The following is a 24,553-nucleotide window of genomic DNA, read 5'->3' as shown; positions in this document are numbered from 1 at the left end:
CTCCTGAGGAGTGATGTGTGTTATTACCCAGCAGAACTATCAGGTCCACCAGTGGCTCATGAATGATGCCTCCAAAAGTTCCAGAGTGAAGGTCCTTGCTGCCACGTTCAACCTAGACCAGAAGCACTGGTTACATATGAACACTCGCTACCTTTGTCTTCTGTTTTGTTGCCCACAGTTTGTTTCAGTTTTTTATAGGAGACCACGAATTAATAGAAATCATTGTTTGTTTCTATTTATAGAATTGAAAACATCATGTCAGGAACAATCTGATTTGGTAAAGAGAAATAGGGCTGTGTTGTCAACCACTAGAGAAAGAAATTCAGCTGTCCATATTACTTACATATCACAGAATATGCTGAGTTTGAAGGAGCCACAAGGATCATCAAGTCCAACCCCTATTGCTGCGCAGGACCATCCCCAGGAGTCACACCCTGTGCCTGAGAGCATTGTCCAAATGCTGCGTGAGCTCTGTCAGGCTTGGTGCTGTGATCACTTCCCTGGGGAGCCTGTTCAGTGCCCAGCCACCCTCTGGGTTTGAGGTAAGATTAAATACATCATAAGTGAAACATTTGCATATTACTGTTTCTGATGTTGGAGAATAAAATCTTCAAGTTGTCTGTCCTTTCTATTTAATGCAAAATCTTCATAACAAAGGCAAGAATGTGTCTTACTTGTTCTGTATTAAGACTATATGTCCAACCTTAATTCCAGATTGCAACAAATAAAAATTTATAGGTCACTTGAATCATATGGTTTTAAATAGAGGCATTTGGGTTATTAAATGAGTTTTTTACAGACACATTTTCATACATGAGTTTATCATAAAATATTTCCCTGCAACAAACTTGTTTATTCTTCTTAAAACCTCATTACAGCTAACTGTCTAGTAGCAGGCAGAGATCGTTTTTGATGTTTTAATAGCATCATTTTTCTTAACCAAGATTTAGAAGAATTCAATCAAGGCTGTCAAGGTTCCTTTGGTTAAAAAATTTTCATTCTTTTTCAGTCATAAAAGTTAATGCAGTTTTTTTGTTACTTCTTGAGTTCTTTAATCTTCTCTCTGAATTCCTTTTTATGCTTCATCAGGAAGCATTTCCAGATGAGAAATTTCTGCTCTTCATTTCACAGTAGCTCACGTTGACTGCTAAATATAGCACATTGGCTCCAGTGCACTTTTATTCACTCCTGTCAATGGTTACAAAGATTTTGTGTGCCTTTTAAACCCTGAGGTCCAAATAAACTGAGTTCCTTTAGGCAGATTCATTGCACTAAGCAATATCTCCTGCAAAAGGGCAGAGCAGCAGAAGAAAGGGGTTTGGAGAGAGTTGGAGGGGAGGGGTATAGGGATGATGCTGCAAGAGAACAGAGTTGATGCGCAGAGAGAAGGATGAGAAGAGACTGGGAGAGTGGTGGGAGAGTAATGGGATAAGAAAGGGAACAACGGGGAGATAGGTAAGTAGAAAAATGATGATTGAAGAGAAGTTAGTGGAAGTAAATGAGGCTAATTGAATTGAAATGATGAGGGAAATTTGTAGAAGCCAAAAGGGATGCAGAAGAAGGCTCTGTAATTGTAAATGTCAGGCTTTCCCTCAGTCTTTCTCTGCATGCAGATGTAATTACAGCTACATCACTGCTCTCTGTCAGAGGCTCAGTTCAAATAACCTGTGCCCTTTACTTCCTCAAAGAAGCAGGCATTTCCCCAACTCCCATATGTAAGGGCAGGCTTCTTGTTGCTGAGCCAGAGGTTGTCTGAAATTACAATGTAATTAACATGAGAGAAAAAGTACTGGTTTTCTTCTTCAAGTAGTTTTCCTAGCCCCAAGGGCCCCACTTATTCCATACCTTCAATTACAAACCTGAAGTTCACTGGCATAGCCTAAATGGATATTAGAAAAGTCTGGGTAAGAAACAACTATTTCAAAAAAAAAAAAAAAAAGAGCTTTAAAATTAGGAGCAGGCTGGCTTGCTGTATACATTGTATTAGGAAAAGAAGGATATAGGATATATATCTTGCTTCAGTAGAAAGGCCAGTGATAGACACATACAGGTTCCTAGAAAAAATTTGTTCTTTTTCTCATGTTTTTATCTACTTTTTTGTTTTGGAGAATAAGTTTTCAAAACACTTTCTGGAATGTCTCACTACATGGGCTTTCTCAGAGTGCTATTCAATATTCTAATTGCTTTGGGCATTCTGTGTAATAGTGGTTGTGTTTTCACAGAAAATCTTCTGCCTCTACATTTCCACTCTTACTGCCCATGTGGGAACCATGGGCTGTGGTTTTCCCAAAATGTTGTCTATCACCAGATTTACATGGTGATAAAAATATTGCCACTGATTCTACTATACTTGTCCTTTTAGCACACATGGATTTGCTTGCCTGCTGGTTGATAAGGATGCAGGTCCAAGAGTAATTAGAAGAACTTTTATTATGGAATAGTGGGAGTTGGAAATGCTGACACATGCCATAGGAGATAAAAATTTCAACTTAGTTTCCCATTACAATTCATTTCTCATTACAGGTTTTAAGATGCTTTCTATTTTGATTCAATGCTCAGATTAAAGACAAGAACAAATGTGTAAAATTAAATGAACTTGTGTCATGGATGAGTTCACTGATGGTTCATCAATTGGCCACAAAAATTTTGAAATCAAACTGTTCATGAATATTGTTTGATGGCCTGTGCCATTTTCTAGAGAAAGGCTTCAAATAATAAAAATTTCTTTTTGCTTGCTTGTTAAAATGTCAAAATAGCTATTAATGATTTGAAAAACTGTAAAGATGCAGAAAGTCAAACCCATAACCATATCTACTTACAACAGCTCCTCTTTAGGCAGTAATGTGTGTGTTTGTTGGCACTTAAGAGATGCCGAGGTCTATTCAGTAACATAGATGCAGGAAAAACATGTTTTTCAGAAAGCTGCAAGATGACTTTAAAAAAATCAAGACTTAAAGCTCCATTTGTGCCATAATGTCATAAAAGAGGCACAAAACTGGGTTTTGGCACTCTGAAAAAATATGTCATGCAAATTCACCTCAGAGGATGCTAGTTAACCAAGGTAAAACCTAGAATATGTGTTCATTTAGCTTTGCTTTGGGGATACAACTATTCCAAAATTAGTAAATGATTTGAATATGATTGTATTGGTCATTGTAGTAATACAGCCGAATGTTTGACCTTAGGATATGTCAGTCCCTGAGTGATTGTATTTGTCCTTAGTTCATGCACCCATTCAAAGCATTTGTTTTGATAAATCCAATCTATCAGTCACATAACAGCCCATTATGTAGGAGCATTTTTAGATACTTATTCTCTTCATACAGACACATAAATTGAAGGTATCTTGTAGGCAGCAAAACCAAGGATCAGCAGACCGTGACAGCAGAGAGGACTCTTCATGGACATTCTGTGATATCTGTTTTTTTACCATTTTAATAGCTCAAGAGAGAATACAGTGTCAAAGTTGTGCAATGTGTGTAATACATATTGAATGATTCTCCATGGGTTTTCCTCTGCATGGCAGTGGCAGCAATACTGTATTTACATTGCATACAGATTGTTCAAAATAGGATTGCTTAAGGACACATTGTAGCTGGAGTGGAACCAGTTCTTTAAATGTTGTAGTAGAAATAAGCTAATATTTCAGAATGTATGTATTCTGTTGTGCCAAAGATGTATCATCTAACTCACAGGAATGGAAATACATCCCTTCAGAGATACAATAAGTAGTAAGTAAGTAAGTAAATAGTAGTAGTAGTAATAATAATAATAGTAGTAATAATAAAGAAGTCCTCATCGATACCTACTAATTTTATCGCTCTAAATGTTTCCACTGCATTTATCCAAGTTAGGACAGGTCTCTTATTGTCTGTTTCTCCACACCCATAGAGGTTTCCTTAAAAAGAAGAGAGGAATGTTTTTAACCAGTCTTTGAATTGTCTCTCTTCACTTCAGTGTAATCAGAAAATTCCAGTTGTCACAGAAGCGGTAATGGTGTGTGAAGTGTCAAAAGATTCAGGATTTTATTGACTCATTTTAGATAAGGTGATGAGTGTTCAGTTGCTTTCTAATGAACTGGTACACTTTTTCCCCCTCTTCTTTATTTTACGTATATCATACTGTGGTTTCTGCTACATGCCAATTTTTGAGCTTGACCTTTTTTTCTCAGGAAATGTTTGTTCACACCAGACATGCCTGAAGAGTTTGCACAGTATGAAATTTGTGGGCTCATCAGCCAGCCCAGATAATGAACAGCAAAAACTCTACAGAGAAATGCCTTGGCAGAAGTATGAAGCTACAAGTCTAGGTGAGTAACTTCTTTTTTGACTGTACAGTTATACATGGACAGATTCTAGTTTCACGTACAGTGTTACACTTCTGTAGCAGTTCCCACTGGATACATTGGATATACACTGGAGACAGAACGATCCCAGTAAGGCTGTTTGGAATTGGTCCTTTGAGTTCTGTCACTGGTCGCCAAGGAGAAGAGATCAGTCCCTACCCCTCCCCTTTGCTTCACAAGGAAGTTGTAACTGCAGTGAGGTCTCCCCTCAGTCTCCTTTTCTTCAGGCTGATCAGACTAAGGGCCCTCAGCTGCTCCTCATACGGCTTCCCCTCCAGGCCCTTCCCCATCTTTGTTGCCCTTCTTTGGACACTCTCCAATAGCTTAATATCTTTCCTATATTGCAGTGCCCACAACTGTACACAATATTCCAGGTGAGGCCTCCCCAGTGTAGAGCAGAGCAGGACAATCCCCTCTCTTGACTGGCTAACGATGCTGTGCCTGATGCCCCCAGGACATGGTTGGCCCTTCTGGCTGCCAGAAGGAGGAAGAAAAATTAATTCACTGACACACACTAACTTGCATATTTTACATGAATAGGGGAGAACAAGCCTGACACTGGAGAATATTAAATGGAAAATATCTTTTGTGTTTGAATAAGAACAATGTCAATCCTGAAACATTTGCAAACCCCTCTGCCATCTCGTTTTTCACAAGATAAGTAAAGATTTAAAAAATATAAGACTTTGAAGTGTGTTTTTCTTCATTCCTGCAATTTTCCTTTCATGTTTCCTTGGAATTGTTGCTGTACTGTCTTGAACTGGTATTAACAGAGCAATACTTGGGTGGCTAGATACCTGGCTGGGCTAAAGTCAGAACAGCTGCTATATCAGGCTGTGATGGGATTGACTCCAAGATCAAAACCCAACATGTACATTCTAAAAATATTCTATACTCGTAACAAAATTTGTAGTTGAAAGTCCATTCATAATTCCTTAACTCTGATGCATTGCTAAGGTGATAGGGTATGATAATATTAATAATTTCAATTACATTTCTCTGACAGAGAAGAAAGATTGAAAACCTGAGCAATGATGAACAAGTTGAGGGAAACATTCATTTTGGCTGGAGATTCTGGCTGGATGAAGGATGGGCCCCAATTTCCAACCTTCCCTTAGCAAGGTTGCAAGTTTTACTTCACTTTCTGAAGTAAATCCTTGAGAAAGCCTGTGACAGTAGATGTATTCCCAGTGTCCAGTTCCTGACACCACTTGATAGTGGAAACACTGGTATTGAAAGGGACCAAATGCTGATTTTGCAGAAGAGTGAAGCTGCAAAGCACTGCTATGGAGATGACTTGTTAACTGAGACAAGAAAATCCAAATTTGGCTGTGATTTTTAGGACGGAGAGATTAAATGTAGGCATATTATTTACCTGTAGAACTATTTTTTAAATACTAATACACACTGGAGAAAAGAAAGCCAGCCTTAAGTGATGATAAAAGTACCATTTTTTTCTCACATTGTTTTCCCTATTAAAAGGTTAAACCCCCACCTCCAACAGGTGGATCTAATTAAGAATCACCTTCAAATACTTTCATCATCAATCACAGGAGCAGCAATTTGGCCCAAACCAAAAGGGATTATTATGGGAATTTTTGAAGCAAGTATGGAAAAAAAATCAGGGCATTTTCAAAGAGGCACAGCAGTTTCTGGGATTTAGCAACAAGATGTGGTGGAGAATAAGGTTATAGTCATAACTTAGGTTATAGTCATTTTTGGATTGAGCTTCTGTGGGTGAGGCTTAACAACAGGAGTCCTTCAACAAACACCCCAAACTTAAACCCCCAAGTCTGGCTGTTTCTTCCAGACTTGGACTGTGCAAATGGCTGTGACTATTTGGCAACTGAAGTCCATTTTACAGAGGACAATAGGAGGTAAGACCTCATTCACAGACATGGTCAGGAGGACTTCCCAGGCTGCACAGGACAGAGAAGAGAGGACCAGGAGTCCAAGGCTGGGATGGTGGTAACTGGTCTCTGATGAACTGAGTTTCCCTGGCACAGGCAAGATGCTGGCACTTGCTGCGACAGTGCCTGGGTAGATACAGGAGGACACCTGAGCCGAAACTCTGCAGGTCTTGTCCAAAAGGGGCCCAAGGTATCGGGAAATGATCCATATTAAGTAAAAGCCAACCATTTATGTTGGTTGTTTCTCTTTCTGTTGCTGTGTCCTTTTAGGGGCCAGGCAATGACTCTGCTTTTGTGATGTTGGTCAGTCTCACTTCAGCCAGCAGTGAGTCCCAAGGCAGCAAAGTTATCTGTCCCTTTTGACAGATACAGTGCATCCCACATGCGAGCTGGGTCTCCCAGAGAGGAGCTGACAGATACAGTGCATCCCACATGCGAGCTGGGTCTCCCAGAGAGGAGCTGGTTCCTGCACAAGCTGAGGAGAGCATGGGACCTCGATGAATACATTTGTGAGGGGCTCCAAAAGAGTGCAAGACACTGCACCTCCAGAAGAAAGTGATAGGAACAGGCATCATACACTGTGGTCATAGCTAGTTTTGCCATGGACATTGCAAACAGGTGGGTCGAGATCCCAGCATGTGAGGATTTTAATCAGATGTTCATCTAGAGAGGCTTCAGGGCCACTATCTTTATTTGCCATAAAGCCTGCTGGATGCCTCAGTTTCACACATATTTCACTTATTCTTTATACTTTGCCATTTCTAAATGTCAGTTTGGAAAAAAAAAAGGCCACTGAATGCACCCTAATTTAACTGATGCATTTAGAGACCCAAAAAACCTGACTCCGAGCCAATTTAATTTGGGATAAGATAAAAAAGTAGATTCTTTAATGTCTAGGCTTAGGGCTTTCAGGAATACATGATAACACTCGGCTCGATATGGGATAGGGTTTACAATAAATAAACATTGAACTTAAGCTGCCAGAAATATTAACACACTAAATCTGCCTTTTACTACAGTTACAAGTACTTCTAAAATCTATAAAAATTAAAAAATCAAAAAACCATGAGGCATCCGTTGTTTCCCTGACCGGGAATCGAACCCGGGCCGCGGCGGTGAGAGCGCCGAATCCTAACCACTAGACCACCAGGGAGCAACGGGTGAAAGATTTACTGCAGAAAACTTGGCAGGTTTCTCTGGGTTCAGTTATGGGCAAAATAGACCTTTTGATTATGCCACACTTGAACAAGGAAGATCATAGCACAGGTCAGAACAGAGTACTGCTAGAGTAACCAAGCTCAAGAAATGGATTTAAGTATCAGTGCCTCCATCATATATGATTTTCCCTCTTTCTAACCAAATATTCAATTTTGCTGAATTCAATGCATCTTCAGTTTTAAAAGAGTGAGTACATATATATATATGTGTGCGTGTCTGTATATACATATATGTGTGTGTATATAGATATATACACTTAGCACCTTACAGTGACTTCAAGAAACACGTACCTTTTAATATCAGTCACAAAATGGCTGCTTATACAGGGGACCTGTGCAGTGGTGACTGTAACTTTCTCTTTTTATCTCGGTTACATGCAAATGACCTGCAAAGATGGAGACGAGAGATGAATGTTTTCATCATGTTTCATTATCGTCTAACAGTTTAAGAAAATGAAACAAGGAAGCTAAAATGCTATGAAGGAAACTTCATGGTAATGCACTACTAATGCACAGGCAACAAGAAGTGTTTGGATCACAACTGGAAAAGCTTATGTGGAAAAGGGAGTCAGTTTAATAAAGCTGTAGAAAGATTTCAGACAAGGCTAAAATAGCTCAGTGTTACAAGAAGGGGAAAAATTATTTGAAAGGATGATAAAGCAAGGAGCAGAGGGAATGTCAAACAAAGACTTCAATTTCAAATTTGTTTTATTTGATGTCATTTCGAAGAGCATTTACTACTTTATAGAAAACTGTCTATTTTTAGAAATAATGCATGGCAGTCAGTCATGCACTCTCTTGTCATTTGTTCTTTAGTAGTAAGAACATTTTGTGTCTCACTTCCTCTCATTCTGTTAATCACTGTTAAAAGAAAACTTAGTGTTCTTAGGCAGTGATTTAACAAAAAATCCAAGGTGATTCTTTAACTAGGATGACTCTGATAAAATATCAGCTAAATTTACAAACTTATGAGAAGCAGCTCCTGAATGTGCTTTGATGCCTTCCTCGTCACTCTTGAAGGGTGTGCTTCATGTACTTTCCGAAAGGAGATAAAGATGTGTATGGCAGTAAGAACTAATCTACCAAGTCAATGGTGGACTCCATTGAAAGGAACCTCTCCTCTAAGCAATCACCGTCAAGGAAGATAACTGAGAGAATGGGGTTATTTAACTTCCTTTAATAACATTCCCTGATAAGTGACATACCTTTGATGGAAGCAGGCCATCAAGCCTCAGTCACCGCTCCAGCTGACTAGGTGAGACCCTTGGAGGAGGAGGAGAATGATGATAACTCTTCATGTGGCAGTTCTTGAGTCCAGCCGTGACCACATGCAGCCACTGTTGAAATACCAGAGGCTGCAGAGATCCAGACACCTGCAGGGGAATGAACTCCAGCTCACAATGCTGACTGCCTTTGAAGATGATTAAAGAAATAACATCAAATTCAATAAGCTGTGTAACAGCAATGAAAATATTTGGTGTGAAGCATGGGTATGATCTGGCACTTCCTGGCAGGTGACACTGCAACACCCTGTGCTGTTTCCAGCAGTTGGCTCATAAAGTGTTGCCGTATGAATTGCCTTAAGGGTGTTTTGGAGAATGGTAATGACAGGCCCTTGTTCAAGCCAACCCTTTAGTGAAAATGTGAGACCCCTGTTATGGGTTTGGCCAGATGGTCCTAAATTTAGGTTTTAAAAGTTCAGCTAGGCCTGGGAATTGTCAGCTGACTTGAGCTGGACTGAGCTAGCTAACAGCTGACTTCTTCTGGCCAATAATATTGTATTCCATACCATATTGCATCATCTCAAAAGGGGTAAGAGCTGGTGTGTGGGTGTGGCTTGTTCAGTTGCTTCACAGCTGTGGTCCCAGCAAGACACTCTGCTGTCCCAGGAGGGATGGGGAGGCCCAAGCCCAGAGCACCGGCTTAACATCATGTTATCTGAGGGAAGTAAAATATTTGTTCCTAGCTTTTCTCTCTGCTTAAGTCTGTCTCTGAAGAACCAACTTCTCTAAAATGATTTGTAGTTAAAATGGTAGAATTTGTGTTTACTGGGAAGTGGGAAGTTATTTCTTGTTATATATGTAACTTGTGTAAGTGTGTGTTATATTGTAGTATCCTCTTAATTTTCTCTTCTTTGTATAAATACAAGTAGTTAGTTTCAGCATAAAGCTGGCTTTGGAAGTTTTTTTTTCCTCTCTCCCTCTTCTTTTTCCCTTGGCTGGTTGGGGGGAGGAGGAACCCTTTTCACCCTGTCCTGGACAGTTGGCGTTTTGCCAGCTCAACCCAGGACACCCCAATTATCAGTTCTGCTTTGCTGTAACACAGATGATACATAAAAAGAAAGTCCTTATCTCTTTGTGCTCTTGTTTTGCAGCTACCTTTAATTGCTGGTGATGAAAGCCTGGACTGTAAAGACCGCCTCTTCCACTTGCAGAACAGGGACATTCTATCTCAGTTCACTGATAAGTTCTGCAGCTAAATGAAGGAATAGTTTTAAGTTAAAGTTAAAAATTTTTTTAGATGCTCACTTCTGCTTCTCTATCATATAACAATCCAAGCAGGAAAGCGAAATCACTAACACATCAAGCCATGAGAAATTTTCCACTCTCCTTTTCTTCCTTCTTTTCTCCCTGGAAGTCCAATATCCCAGTAGGAATCTCAATGTCAGAAAGCACTTTAGCATTGCTGATTAGCGTTGCTGCTTTACAAGAGTATTTTGGAGGACTTTGAGAAAAGAGGTGGATTTTGCTTTGGCTTGAAAACTGGAAAAGAAAAGAATACATTTCTGTTAAGGAGAAGTAGTAGGAGTACTTCTCCTAGGAAGTAGTATTGCCCTTTGTGCTCACAGAGGAGGCATAATTCACAATTTACCTAAGAAATTTTTCTGCTCATTGGTTGGCAATCTGACAGACACCAGTATAAAAAGATTCCTCATGGAAAGACAGCTGTGTTGTCTCTTGGTCTTTTCATGGTAAAGAGGTTCACTGGAAAGAACTGTAGGCTGTACAGTACTTGTACTTGCCTTGTAGTCCTTCACATGTGGATGGCCTCACCAGGTTTTCCTGTCAGTTCTCCCCTACCAGAAGACTGCTGAACTTGTAGCAAATTTTAGGTGCTTGTGTCTGCATACAAGTTTCTGTCCTTAGGGTCCTCTTGAACCACTATTGACAAGGTCAAATTCAGTAATAAGCATCAGTTTTCCAAGGCAGGTCCAGGTTCTCTCCCAGACCCTTACAAAGACTTTTCCTTCTTTTCGGTACTTGTTCTTCATTTGATCAATGTGTAAAAACTCATTTGCCAATTAAATGCAAAAGCTGAGGGGAAATTAAATGATTATTTGCATTTATTTTAAATAATTCTCTTTTTACATGTATCCTGTCTTTATTTATCCTAACTTGAAATGTTTCACACTGGAGTTATTCCTGAATTAAAATAATGCAAGTGAGATTAAAAATAAGTTTACTGAATTTAGTCATTCAACTATTTTGATTTGTTTATCACTTAATACTACTGAGGACCTATACTAGTGTATGAAAATAAAAAAAGTGTTATAATTACTTTGTAGCTTATTATTTCATTGCTAATTGTCCCTTATTTTATAACCTAAAATTTGGAACGAGGTCTAGGGATTTTTTTTTATGGTTATTACTCCATTTATGGAGCATCATAAACATGTCCAACATTGTTTAGAAGCATTTTTAAATGTAGGCAGGTTTATCTCCTCAATAAAAACAGTCTTTGGTGGTAGCTTATTAACTAAAAGAAATGAGAGAACCAACTCAAATAGTTTGATTGTTGTCATGGACAGCTCCCCTTTGGAAGACAGTAAATGTTTAAGCAGAAGGAAATAGAATGATTAAAAGAAGAAAAAAAGCATCACTGTCTTTGTTTCTCTTGTGCTTTGAAAATGTAAGCTATCTAGGGCAGAGGTGGTCTCCTACTTTGTGCTTCTATCACTACATCAAGGCAGCATCTTTGGTTGCAAAGTGATGGTACAAAAAAGAGCAACTTCATTTCATTGGCACTTCAGCAGAATTAGCACACTTTTAGTTCTTACTGTAATTAAAAGGTATCTTAAGTAATTACCATCTTAAGTTTGAATGAGCAAATATGTAAGAAAGATACTGTTAGGAGCAATATTTCATTGACAGAGAAATGATGGTTTTCAATGCCACCTGTCACTTTCCAAGCAACTGCCTCTAGCTCAAGCCGGCCAGTTTCCATTTCTTGAAGGTGTCTTGCAGAAAAGAGGGAATGATAATGTAACATCACAGTCAGTGTACCTGGCTATTATTGCAGCTTACTGTCTGTCATTTCTGAACATGCTGCCTTAATATAACTTATCATTGTATTAGTGTGGAATGGAGAGGCCTTTTCACACTTTCCCCCAACTGGTATTTCTGCTTCTGCTCCCTGTGAAGAAGCAGCAAGCCCTTTTACCTCTTCACTCCTTCCCACTTCCCACTGCAGCTGGAAGAGTATTTCCCAGCCACCCTCTTTCAAGATAATCACAGCTGATGGCAAAATCTGAGACCACAAGTTAAGCAATATTGTTGACTGCAAGAGCTTGTCAGACAGTGGAGTGAGATAGTGCTGTTAAAGAGGCAACGACCCCCAAGATCAGTAGTTGTTGCCTGAATGTTGATAATCACACCTGGGTATGTCAGTAGACAAAGATGGATTTAGAAAAGGTCCCCTTACCTAGGCAAGAGATCTCACAGTGCTTCACAGGGGTCCATGGCTACACTGTCCTGTTTGGAGCAACAATACTCAGCAACTTCCAGGAGCAAGGCCAGAGATTTGAGACACTCTGTAAAGGGAGAGCAATTGCATGGAGCCTTCTCACCACCTGGTGGCTCATTCAGCAAGCTGTCTTTACCCAGAGCTCCAAGCATGCAAGTGGTAAGAGAAGCAAATGAGTTCTTGTCCAGTACCTTTTCCAGTACACTGCACTAAGTGCTGAGGTAGGAGACTATCCTATTTTTCCAAGAGCAACACTGTAAATTCATTTTGCTTAATGATTAAGCAAAAACATCTTCAGATATTAATCATACTGAAACGATGGCAAGAGGTTATTCCCATCTTGATATCCTTCAGATGCTTTGCTCAGCCAAGTAGCATCAGTGTTCCCTTAGGGGTGATTATTGCTCTCCATGCAGGTGAGGTTCCTATCCAGTGCATAACTCATAGTCATTCCCAAACAGACACATCAGAGACTGACTTTTTGAGTTCACGGGGTGAAGCTGACACTAACCATGCAGTAGTTTGTTTATGCAGCTCTTCATGCTGCCTCCTCCCAGCTTTCTGTGAGGTCCAGGAATTGGCAGAGGCTGGGCACGAGTCACTGAGGTGGTGGTGTGCATGGCATCCTTCAAGGCACACATCTGGGGCACCACAAAGTTAACTCAGTTTGACACTTCTCTGGCTTTTGCATTTCAGCTGCATGTCCCAGGAGCCACAGCCTCTGAAGAAAGGCTTAGGAGTATTTTTCCACTGCCGTCTTGTCATTGAAGTGTATTTGGAAGAAGGCCAAAGCAAGCAGAGAGGTTCTTCTCTTGACAAAGTCAAGTTGCTCTTAAATAGCTTAAAAAATAAAGGAACCCACTGTTTATACATATAGGAATATATATATATACATACACTCACAGTAGTGTTGCATCTCATGCCAACAGATGTTACTATTGGAAGTCTTTATGACAGTGACCTCCTTAAAGAGGAGTGTGAGATATTTCATAGCTCATCTCTTCTGTCTAAGTGCCACTGACTATAACAAGGGTGAAGCACTGGCTTTGACAGCCCAGAGCAGAGACCCACTGAACTGAGGCTCTGCACATTGTGCCAGCAATTGGCCATTTTGTGAAAAATGTGATAGACAATTACAAGACTGGTTTTTCTTTGGTAAGAAAACTTGTTCTTATCTGGACATCTTAATTGAACACCTGCACATGGGCACTGAGCCTGCTAACAGCTAAGGTGGATCCACAACTAATGGATCAGTCTCTTTAATTGAGTTGCTAGAAACTTAATTGAAACTTCTTTGGAAAACAGTTCTCCGCTCATTCCACAAGGGTTTAGAATAAAATACTGTCCCCACAGACAAGTATTTTTGCTCTCTTTTCTACAGTCTTTTCAAACAGAGCAGTTTCTCTTGTATTCAAAGGTCTTTCAATGAAACTGTAGCATGTGCCTTGACATGGCTCAAACGGCAATCGTGGCTTTTCATTTTTATTATTATAGAAAACCAAACATTTAGAACTAATTTTTTTTCATAGCTTTTAACTTCTAAGAAAATGACAGTTCTGCAAATCACTGGTTTGGATATAAGCCATTAATCCCACACTCCAAGTGTCTAAATCCTTATTTAAATTAGGAAATTTTCGATTAAATATTTGAGATAATTCATGAAGTTTGTATCCCTTCACTCACTGCACTTCAGAAGGAATTAAGAATTAAGAAACAGGGGAAGTCCTATGATAGCATTTAAAAATGCATTAAGGTTACCAGCTATGAAAAATCAAAAGCACCAACAGCTCTTAGTCAAACGGTTCCACCACATGCCCCTGTCCTCATGCCTAAAAGCCAATCTTTAAGGGGAGCTTGCAATAATGTAGGCACCTTCTCCTACAAGATGGGAAATCAAAAGGCTGGGGAAGGAACTGCAGCTTGGATACACCTTGCCAGGATGCATGCTTGAGCCACAAAACTCTTTGTGCTCCACATGAGCAATACTATCACTGGCTTTAATTTCATCTATTGTTATTAAGGGTTTCCTGATCAGGCCGCTCAATACATGGTTATCATCACCCACCTTTGAGAGAAAGTGTTGGGCTTTGCATACCATGCAAGCTGAGCATTAGGGCAGCCCTCAGCTTGCTGCCTTGGCTTGCAGAGCCAGCTGATAACATAGATTCGTATCTGATGCATTGCTACAGGCACTGATCCCCACTGCAGGGCTTCAAGCTCCCCTCCAAGGCTCATTCCAAACTGATCATCATCCAAAGCCCTCCCTAGTAGCAGAGTGCTACCAAGCAGCCTAACCAAACCACTCCAGGTTTTCAAAATCTGACTCTTAGCTGCAATCCACACCAGTCTGACAAAATGGTTGCTTTTGTTTCTCCTTTATCTCGCACCACATTGTATTCTTTGTCTGTTTTCTAAATACTGGAAAGACATAGTCAATGGTAAAGCTGCATATCCTTTAATCACAGAATCATTTAAGTCAAAGAAGATCTTTAAGATCCAATTCAACTGTAAATCTCAATTTATGCCATGCAATTACATAGAAACTGCCCATAAAGAAACAATGAAAATTTAGACAGTTTTTTTTTCACTTCTTCTCTATCCATATGGAAAACCCACAATGCCTATGTCTTTTGCTGTGCCTCCTTATTAGAATACAAACTTTTTATTTAGCTTTTAAAATTTATTTATTATGCCAGAAGCCAATATCTTTGATTATGGAACAGCACATAGGAACCAAAAACCAAATTCTGATGCCCCCTCCCCTTGCTTTCCTATGATTCCTTCCCTCATTAAGGCTATAGAATTTAGGACAGTTTTTTTCATGTTGATAGCTGCAGGGAAACTGGCTGGGCAAGTAGATGGCCACAACAAAAAGCTACCTGAGGAGCATAAACAACCACACAGGGAGGTAATTTAGCACAAGGAAACGGGGACCAAAGATAATAAATGGACCCAGTTTTTGTGTCATATTTAGAGAAGTACAAATATGTTTATAATGTCAGCCTTAGTTTCTCCACTTGCAGCAAGTCTGCTTCCACCTATCTGATCAGTCACTACTGGAGTAAAGGAAAAGTTATGATTGAAAATACTGCCAGAGGCAGCGCATACATCCATTTCTAGAGCAGTAATTACATGAAGAACTCCTATAGAAAACTTTAACTCTGGAACATGATAGATTTAAGGAGTCCAAACCATCCATTTAGTATCTTGTGAGTGATCTCAGCTGAACACAAAGGTGTCAGAGATGTCAGATCCTTCATCTGTGTGCAGCTTTCCCAGCCTCAAGTAAACGGGTCTTTTATCTACCTACACTTGCTCTGTTTTGCCTAGGAGGGCAGAAAATGTTCTGTGGAGCTATTAGAAATATAATGCAACTCACACAGTTGGGGTTTTAAGTGAACTCTGCAAGAAAAAGGGGGGGGGAAAGGGTGTTTGTCTCATAAATAGTCAGTTTTCAAAGAGCAAGATTTCACGGGAAAGAAAAAAAAAAGCATCAGCCTGAAGTAGTGTGACTGATTCCTTTTGAATTATCTCAGCATGGTGTCATCTTATCTGGAGTTTTCATTTGTTCCAGAGACTAGTAATTGCCCCCTAAACCGACTAAGAGATTTAGCAGGATCAAGCTCTCAAATTCAGAGCACTGTGAAAATTTAAAGAGAATTTTTGATCTTTAAACTGAAAGACAAATGAATGTTATCCAGGTGACACATGCCATTTCAAGTACTGAAATAAGGAGTTTAGGGAGCAGGCTTTTTGGTATTTGGTGTCTTCCTTTGCTAATAGGAAGATGTAAGGCACTCTTTGCTCCTGCCATCTTGAAACTCTCTGTATATTAATACACCTGCGAAAAATGAGTAACAGACCAAGCTTATACATGTGTACATCATTTGCCAATATACCTGTCTTTCCTGGAGTAACCAATTCCCCCTAATCACAGACTACAAAAGAGGCCTGTATACCATTTTGCTGTTTGTTACTTTCGAGTTGTAGATTAACTTGATAGATTTAAAGGACTCAGGATGGCATATTAATTTCTATCAACACAAGTAAAATTATATTTGGAACAGACTAATTGCAATCCATATTTTTGCATTACAATCTTACGCAAAGTCTGTGATGTTAAAATGTACCATCTTGCTCTCTGATAAAGCAAACAAATTTCTGCATATTTCACAATTGGAATTCACCATATCCTCTACTTTTGATTTTGATCCAAACTTAAAGCAGCCTCTCAGATTTATAGACCATTTTGTTATTTTATCAGCCCAAATGCTTACATTCAGCAATGGAAAAAAGACTAATAAATAGTGTGCCAGAATGATAATTACTTTTGGTGGGCATAGACCCTAGTCATTCAAATTCAAAGGCAAACAGGTGCATCTATCTAAGTTTATGAACAGATTACCAAGCACTTCTGGATACATTAGCCTTGCTTCTGTATTGATGCCTATGTATATAAGTGGGTGAAAAGAATGATGTATTATGGACTGTGTGCTATTGAAAAAAAGTATTTTCCTGTTCAAGCCCCCTTTTTAATTTTAGTGCTAAGTCTAATTATTTTCAGAATCTTCTACATCCTTCAGGACTGCTGGCCTATTAGTGGCAGGGATTGTCATTAAAACTTTCTTCCATATAAATCAAATTATTGGAAGAAGCTAGAGGAACATTTATAACTGAGGCACTCTCAGTTCCATCTAATGAGGTCAAAGAAGCTGAACTTATTTTACATTTGGAACAGATAATGCTAATCAGCTGTTACTGAGCACAGCTTCAAGGTGATTGCTGTGTCCCAGTAAATCTGTGTCATAGTTCCAAGTAGATAGACGTGAAGCTACAACATATTAAGAAATGGAATGCATCATCTTAATTATTAATATTTTATGTTGATGACTCAATTACCTGTCATATCCTATAGGAACACTTTCACAGAGTGGGAAATGTAATGCAGTGCAGTTTTCTATTAATTTAATACTCAGTAAATTTCCATGGGGGAAAAAATCACCTCAGATGTGTTTGCTACTTTTTAGTGCATTTCTATTTTAAACCAGGCAATGCATGCACTTATCTCCAGTTAAAAACAACATTTTATTATCCAGTTCTCAAATACCACCCTCGAAACTCTTATGAACTTAAAAAATTATTTCCAACTGGTCTTAAGGTATTTAAATTTCACCAGTGAGTGTCAGACAACTCCAAGTTAAACTTCCAAAAATTATATGCAGCTCTACAAACTTTAAATTCATACCCAGCCCAATTCCACTAAATATCATTTCCAGATCAGTGCAAAGGAACATTAGCAGACTGAAGCCTAGAAGCTAATGAATTCTGGTGCTCCATACTCTAGGAACATCTCTTTATACCTTCATCTCTACCTCTCTTGTAAAACCCTTTACTTAATTTCTGAGACCTGCTCTCTACCTGTGTTTTTCCCAAGTCTCTCCACATTCAAGTTATCTTTATTCCCATCTTTATACTGAAATTTTATTGCCAGACAGCAGAATTGGTAACCCCTGTATGACTGAGCTCCTAATGCATCTGATCCTGAATCCATCTGGTCAGAATTAAAACTGCCTTAAAGTAATCACAAGCAACACTGTATCTCCCCGTACCAAAGTTGGCAACGCATTACAGGGTATTAGGGAAAATACTAACAAGATTCAAAGCTGTGCAGAAATAAATATTTTCCTTTCCTTTTATTAATTCTCTGTTTGACAACCAATCCCTGAAAATGACATGCAGACTATACTGTGTTCTGAATTTATATTGTATTCTTGCAGCTTTTAACTAGATCCTCCAGCTAAGTGTTCAACACAATAAGAAAACCTACAGAGCTATGCCTGGAATCATTTCCAAATGCCTTTTGTCTGATGCCTGTAACTTCTGGCATTTCCACACATTAAAAAGTAGTATGTTCCAGTGGATTTGTAGATACAGCTGCTCTTTGCCCAAATCTTCCTTGGTTGCTGTTCACTTAAATAGTAAAGAGGTCAATGGAGAGGAATTTGAAAACGAAAAGTTGCCTTCTCCTACTCCATTTAATGTTATTATGCTGTCATGCCAAATTCCAAAAACTGAAAACAATTAACAATCACACTATAAAGTGAAATCCTGGTAATATTCCTAGGCAACTCCATGGGTCCCCCTTGCAGGATTACTTCTCTCCATGTGAATCATTGGGAAAAATAAGTGTGGGGGCGCAGAGACAGCAATAATAGTAGAGAACATGTCAGGCAGCAAAAAGCAGGTATTCTGTACTTTGCATGCACTGTTGGAAGTCCAGCAAAAGAAACATAATTTCTGCATTTAAAAAGTTTCTAATGATGTACCAATAAACAGTTGATAATAGAAGAGACAAAGATATCAATCCATTACTAATACAGCAAGATAGTTTAAACCAACACCTTATCAAAGGCATATTTATAAACACTTTACAGCTTTTAAGTTTTCAAAAGCCTTTTGCAGCCATTGTATGACTTTAACACTTTAGTTAGTTTAGTCATAATGTTGGTTTCTGCAAGTCTAAGGAAGAGTTTAATAAATACTCTTGAAATTTAGTGCCAGCATCTCAGAATTCTCCCTATTAGCATTTAAAACAGTTCAAGGCAATACAGCATTTATTCTCAAGTCTAACCTTGACTCCACTATTCACTACATCCACATTAGATCCATTAAGTACTTCAGAAATGTCATATTTAATTTCATCATGTATCTTAGCAGCTGTCTTGGAATTCAAGAATTGGCTACAGTTTTGCATATATTAACTGCTTATATTTGCAATTCCTTTTACTTACTCTGTCCAAAATAGCAAGGAAACAGTTCTCTAAAGACTCACCTTTACATGAATGCATTTGGCATTCTTATGCATATTTTTATTTATATGCATATCGGCAGTAACAGCAGCCTTCAAAGGATCCTTCCTTAAATACTATTCATACATATTGCTTATGAATACTTACATTTCATTAAGGCTCTTTCTGTACAGACCACTGGACTGTGATTGACAACTGTAGGGCACACAGATTCATAAGCAACAGCTAACACAGAAGAAATGTCTCTATTAGAAGATTTTCTTGAGCATCCAATAACTGAACATATTTCAGTGTCAAATGTTTCGGCATTTTGTGCTGTGGGTCACATTTGTTGCAATAGTGTGGAGGGTTGACCCTGGCTGGACTACAGATGCTCAGCAAAGCTGCTCTATCACTCTGATCCTCACCTGGACAGGGGAGAGAAAATATGAAAGCTCATAGTTTGAGATAAGGATCAGTGACCAGGTACCATCATGGGGAAAACAGACTTGACTTGGAGAAATTACTTTAATTTGTTACCAATCAAATCAGAGTAGGATAATAAGAAAAGCCCCAAATCTATAAAACAGCTTCCCCCCCCCCACAACACTCCTTCCCAGGCTTAAGTTTATTTCCAGTTCTCTACATCTTTTACCCCAGAGGCACAGGGAGACAGGGAATGGGGGTTACAGTCAGTTCATCACATGTTGTTTCTGCCCTTGCTTCCTCCTGAGGGAGAGGAGTCCTTTGCCTGCTCCAGCATGAGGTCCCTCCCACAGGAGACAGTCCTCCATGAACTTCTCCCATGTGATTCCAACCTCCACAGGCTGCAGTTCTGCATGAATGTGCATGAGCTCAGCTCCCTCTCACAGAATGCAGTCTCTGAGGAATGGACTGCTCCAGCATGGTCCCCTGTCTGGTCATGAGTCCTGCCAGCAAACTGCACCAGCATGGGCTCCCCCTCCATGGGTCCAGGAGTCCTTCCAGGAGTCTGCTCCAGCATTGCCTTCTTATGGGGTCACTGTCTTAATTTAGAAGAAACGAAGATATTTATATGGACCAGGAAAAGAAGAGCTTCCCTCAAAGAATCACCACCGCTTTGAAATTTAGGAGTTCTAATCAGAAAAATTTATAAAAATAGAGGATAACAGTTTTTACCTACAAATATATATATATATATATATAACCAAAACCTAGGATAGAACAAACACCTACACTGTACCCCCAAGCAGAAGAACAACCCCTTTAAATGAAACGGAATTTTTTTTTGCCCTTTGATGCAATTATATATACAGACAACAGGGGTCGCCGCCGCGCCTCGGCTGGCAGTGAAGTCCTCCAGTAAGACAAAGATGGAAGGGGTATTGACTCCTCTGAATGACTCAGGTGGTAACAGCAGTCACACAGGGCAGGATGGAACTGTTCTCAGGCAGAGTAGGCGCTCTCTCTCTCTCTCCTTGCCTCTTTGTCCGAAGAAGGAGGCGCTGGAAGATGAGGGCAAGTGGGGTGGTGGTTCTCAGCAACCCCTTGCAGCTGAAATCGGTCCTCAGGAACTCCACAGCAAATCCAAAAGGCTCCCTCTCCCTCTGAAGCCTAAGGGTGCACAGAGTAGTTCGAAGAGGAAAGCAGGAAGAACCAAGCTAGGAAAAGGAGTGCTCACCAGCTCGGCAAATGCTCCTTTGGACATCCAGCTGTTCCAGTGTGGGGTCCTTCAATGTGCTGCATGTGGATTTCTGCTCCACTGTGGTCCACCATGGGCTGCAGAGGAGTCTCAGTTCTGGCACCTGGAGCACCTCCTCGTTCTTCACTGACTTTGGCATCTGCAGGGCTTTCTCTCACATATTCTCACTTTGCTCTTCTCTGGCCACAGTTACTTCTGCTCAATAACTCTTTTGACCTCATAACTGTGTTGTCCCAGAGGCATCACTGATGAGCTTAGCCTTGGCTAGCAGCAAGTCTGTCTTGAAGCTGCCTGGCATTGACTCTGTCGGACATCAGGGAAGCTTCCAGCAGCTTCTCAGAGAAGCCATCTCTTTAGCCCCCCTCCACTACCACAGCGTTTCCACACAAACACTGTACATACAAACAACCACTCCTCGGGTTCACAGAATCACAGAGTATGCCAAATTGGAAGGGACCCTCAAGGATCCCCAAGTCCAACTTCTGGCCCTGCACAGGACCACTCCCAAGTGTTGCACCCTGTGCCTGAGAGCATTGTCCAAATGCTTCTTGCACTTTGTCAGGCTTGGTGCTGTGATCACTTCCCTGGGGAGCCTGTTCCAGTGCCCAACCACCCTCTGGGTGAAGAGCCTTTTTCTGATATCCAGGCTAAATCTCCACACAACTCCAGGTCGTTCCCTTGGGTTCTGTAACTGGTCATCACAGAGAAGAGATCAGTGCCTGCCCCTGCTCTTCCTCTCACAAGGAAGTTGTAACTGCAGTGAGATCTCCCCTCAGTCTCCTCCAGGCTGATCAGACCAAGTACCCTCAGCCGCTCCTCATACGGCTTCCCCTCCAGGCCCTTCCCCATCTTTGTTGCCCTCCTTTGGACACTATAAGAGCTTAATATCTTTCTCATATTGCAGTGCCCACAACTGCACACAATATTCCAGGTGAGGCCGCCCCAGTGCAGAACAGAGCAGGACAATCCCCTCCCTTCACCAACTGGTGATGCTTTGCCTGATCCCCCCCAGGACATGGCTGGCCCTCCTGGCTGCCAGGGCACTGCGGACTCACATTCAGCTTACCATCGACCAGGATCCCCCATGGCACTGCTTTCCAGCATCTCATTCCCTAGTGTGTACAAACATCTGGGATTGCCCTATCCAGATGCAGAATCCAGCACTTTCCCCTGTTGAACTTCATACAGTTAGTGATTCCCCAGCTCTCTGATTTGTTGAGGTCTCTCTGCAGAGCCTCCCTGCCTTTGAGGGAGTCAACAGCTCCTTCCAGTTTTGTGTCCTCTGTAAACTTGCTTAGTATCCCCTCCACTCCTGCATCCAAGTCATTTATGAAGATGTTGAAGAGCACAAGGCCCAGGATGGAGCCTTGTAGAACCCTTCTAGTCACCAGTCTGACGTCACCCCATTCACTATTACCCGCTGTGCTTGACCCATGAGCCCATTGCTCACCCACTGCATGATGTGCTTACCCAGCTGTGCTGGACATGTTGTCCAGAAGGATCCTGTGAGACAGTATTGAAAGCTTTACTGAAATCCAAAAAGATTCCATCAGCTGGCTTCCCTTGATCACCTACGTGGGTTATCTTGTCATAGAAGGAAATCAGGTTTGATAAGGAATACTTTCCTCTCATAAAGCTGTGCTGACTGTGACCAATGACAGCATTGTCTTTCAGGTGTTTTTCAATACCTCCCAGAATAATCTTCTCCATGACTTTACCAGACACTGAAGTGAGACTGATAGACCTGTAGTTTCCCAGGTCCTCCTTCTTCCCCTTCTTGAAAATCAAGACAACATTTGCCAGCTTCCAGTCAGCTGGGACCTCTCTGGATTCCTAAGACCTCTCAAAAATCAAGAGGTTTTGCAATGACATCAGCCAACTCTTTGAGGATTCTGGGAGGAATCCTCTCAGGCCTCATAGACTTGTAGCGATCCAACTGGAGCAGCAGATCCTGCACAATTCAGAGTCAACAGCTGGGAGTCGATCATTGTCACAGTCATGGTCCTCCAGTTGAAGATACTAAGCCCCCCTTTGTCCATCATCCAGGTTGAACACAGAGGCAAAGCAAGTGTTAAACACCTCTGCCTTGTCTCTGTCCCTGTTTGTGAGGTAAACATCCGCATTCTGTAACTGGTCAGTTATTTCTATACTGCCTATTGCTATTAATGTATTTGAGAAAACTCATTTTATTGTCTCCCAAATTTCTGGCCAGCTGCAACTTCAGCTGAGCCTTGGCCACATGAATTTTCTCCCTACAATGGCAAGCAGCATCTCTGTATTCTTCCCCTGTCACTTGACCTTGCTTCCATTGGACTTACACCTTCCTTTTTTGCCTTATTTCCAAGGGAATATCCCTGCTCAGCCAAGCTGGCCTTCTGCCTCACCTGCTTGACTTCCGAATTTGGGAATTGCCTGCTCCTGTGCCCTTAGGAGGTGATGTTTGAAAAGCAACCAGCACTGATATTAGCCTACAGGACAGGTGCTTTACCAAAGGAGAGCACACACAGTAACTATGACCAAAAAAGCTGCTCAGTTGTATTCTGTTATCGGATTTTTCAGTCTAATGGGCAGAAATAGAAGAGGTCCATGAGCTGTCCCCATGATTGACAAGAACATAAGCCTGCACAGACAGAACATTGCATACCCAAGTTTTAGCACCAGCAGGCCTATTTCATTGGCATGCATCTTAAGCAATCCTCAAGAAATCTCAAAATCACTAAGGATATGCAAAATTAATAGAAAGACAAATATTTCAAAATACTAGAAAAACATGTCTTAGCATTCAGTGCTTGTCATAATCTAACATCATGATATAAAATTATATGATCAAACTAACAAGAGATTAGAATCAAAATTATCTCCCACACTTCCCAATGTAGCCTAAATAGATTCTCTGAAGAGTGATTTAAATCCCCTGCATAACTTTGATTATCAAGAAGGCAATTTATTCAGATTGACTCCCCATAATGTAAATGCATATTTAACACATGAATCTATTATATTTTAATTGAATAAGTTCAGATAACACTGAAAAAAATTGTAATGTTTTTGAGCAAGCAGTTTGACAGAAAGAACTGACTGGAATGCTTTATCTAGATTAGCTCTATGTTATTCCACTCCTCACATTGCTTCAAGGTGAAGATCACAAAGCTGAAGCTCTTCAAGTTTTGATTTAGTTAGTACATCCAAACTCATTATGCTAAACAAGTGTCTGTTTCACAACTTAAAAAGTTTCAAATTAGGAAGCATTTTCATGAGAAGCCTAAAATGGATTGTATCATAGTAGAAAATCAGGGCTGTTTTTAATGTGCATGCCTCTGTTTCCAAGGACACACACACACAAAAAATTACATTTTAAATGGCTTATTCATTTTGAGGTAATAGCTTGTAGTAACTCCAGCTGCTCTTTTAAGTGCATACTCCATATCAAGATGCACCGCCATGGAATTTGCTAAGACACAAGAAATCCAGTGAGCAGTGAGGTACTACAAGCCAGAGGTCTGTTTCCTCAATTTTGCAGAACTTTAACTGTGAGAACAAGTGGTTGTAAAACTCATGTTGCAGATTTCTCTCCATTCTTTGAGTGGAAGAACTGGAAATACAAGCCATCTATACTTGCTGAAAGCCACATGCATCTGATCAAGAGGCATCCCATTTTCCTACCAGGAATTAAGCTATCATTCCATATCAGGAAAAAGGATGGAAGAAGGTGTTTTGCTTTTTTTTCGCAACTGCCTATTCATGAAGTCATCTTTATTTCTGCAAGTAATTCTCCCAGATCCCAGAATTGCTTTCCAGGAACTGCTGCTGCTGACTAAAGTTACTTGAGGAAGAGGAAATAAAAGATAGCATAGCAAGGATGTACAAAC

The 24,553-nt window shown here is 40.3% G+C and overlaps 1 long non-coding RNA gene and 1 other non-coding gene across 2 annotated transcripts; one reads left to right on the top strand and one right to left on the bottom strand.

The window, feature by feature from the left end:
- Window positions 1-365: 365 nt before the first annotated feature.
- Window positions 366-11,029, top strand: LOC139671676 (uncharacterized). The gene is made up of 3 exons (XR_011697767.1): window positions 366-542; window positions 4,172-4,309; window positions 9,847-11,029. It is a non-coding gene; the product is annotated as an uncharacterized lncRNA (long non-coding RNA).
- TRNAE-CUC (transfer RNA glutamic acid (anticodon CUC)) lies at window positions 7,337-7,408 on the bottom strand. Its single transcript has one exon. It is a non-coding gene; the product is annotated as a tRNA-Glu (tRNA).
- Window positions 11,030-24,553: the final 13,524 nt, after the last annotated feature.

The sequence above is a fragment of the Pithys albifrons genome, chromosome 4, assembly GCF_047495875.1.
Source record: "Pithys albifrons albifrons isolate INPA30051 chromosome 4, PitAlb_v1, whole genome shotgun sequence".
NCBI lineage: Eukaryota > Metazoa > Chordata > Aves > Passeriformes > Thamnophilidae > Pithys > Pithys albifrons.
Note: the sequence above shows the minus strand (reverse complement) of the source record. Positions and strands in the feature narration are given on the sequence as shown.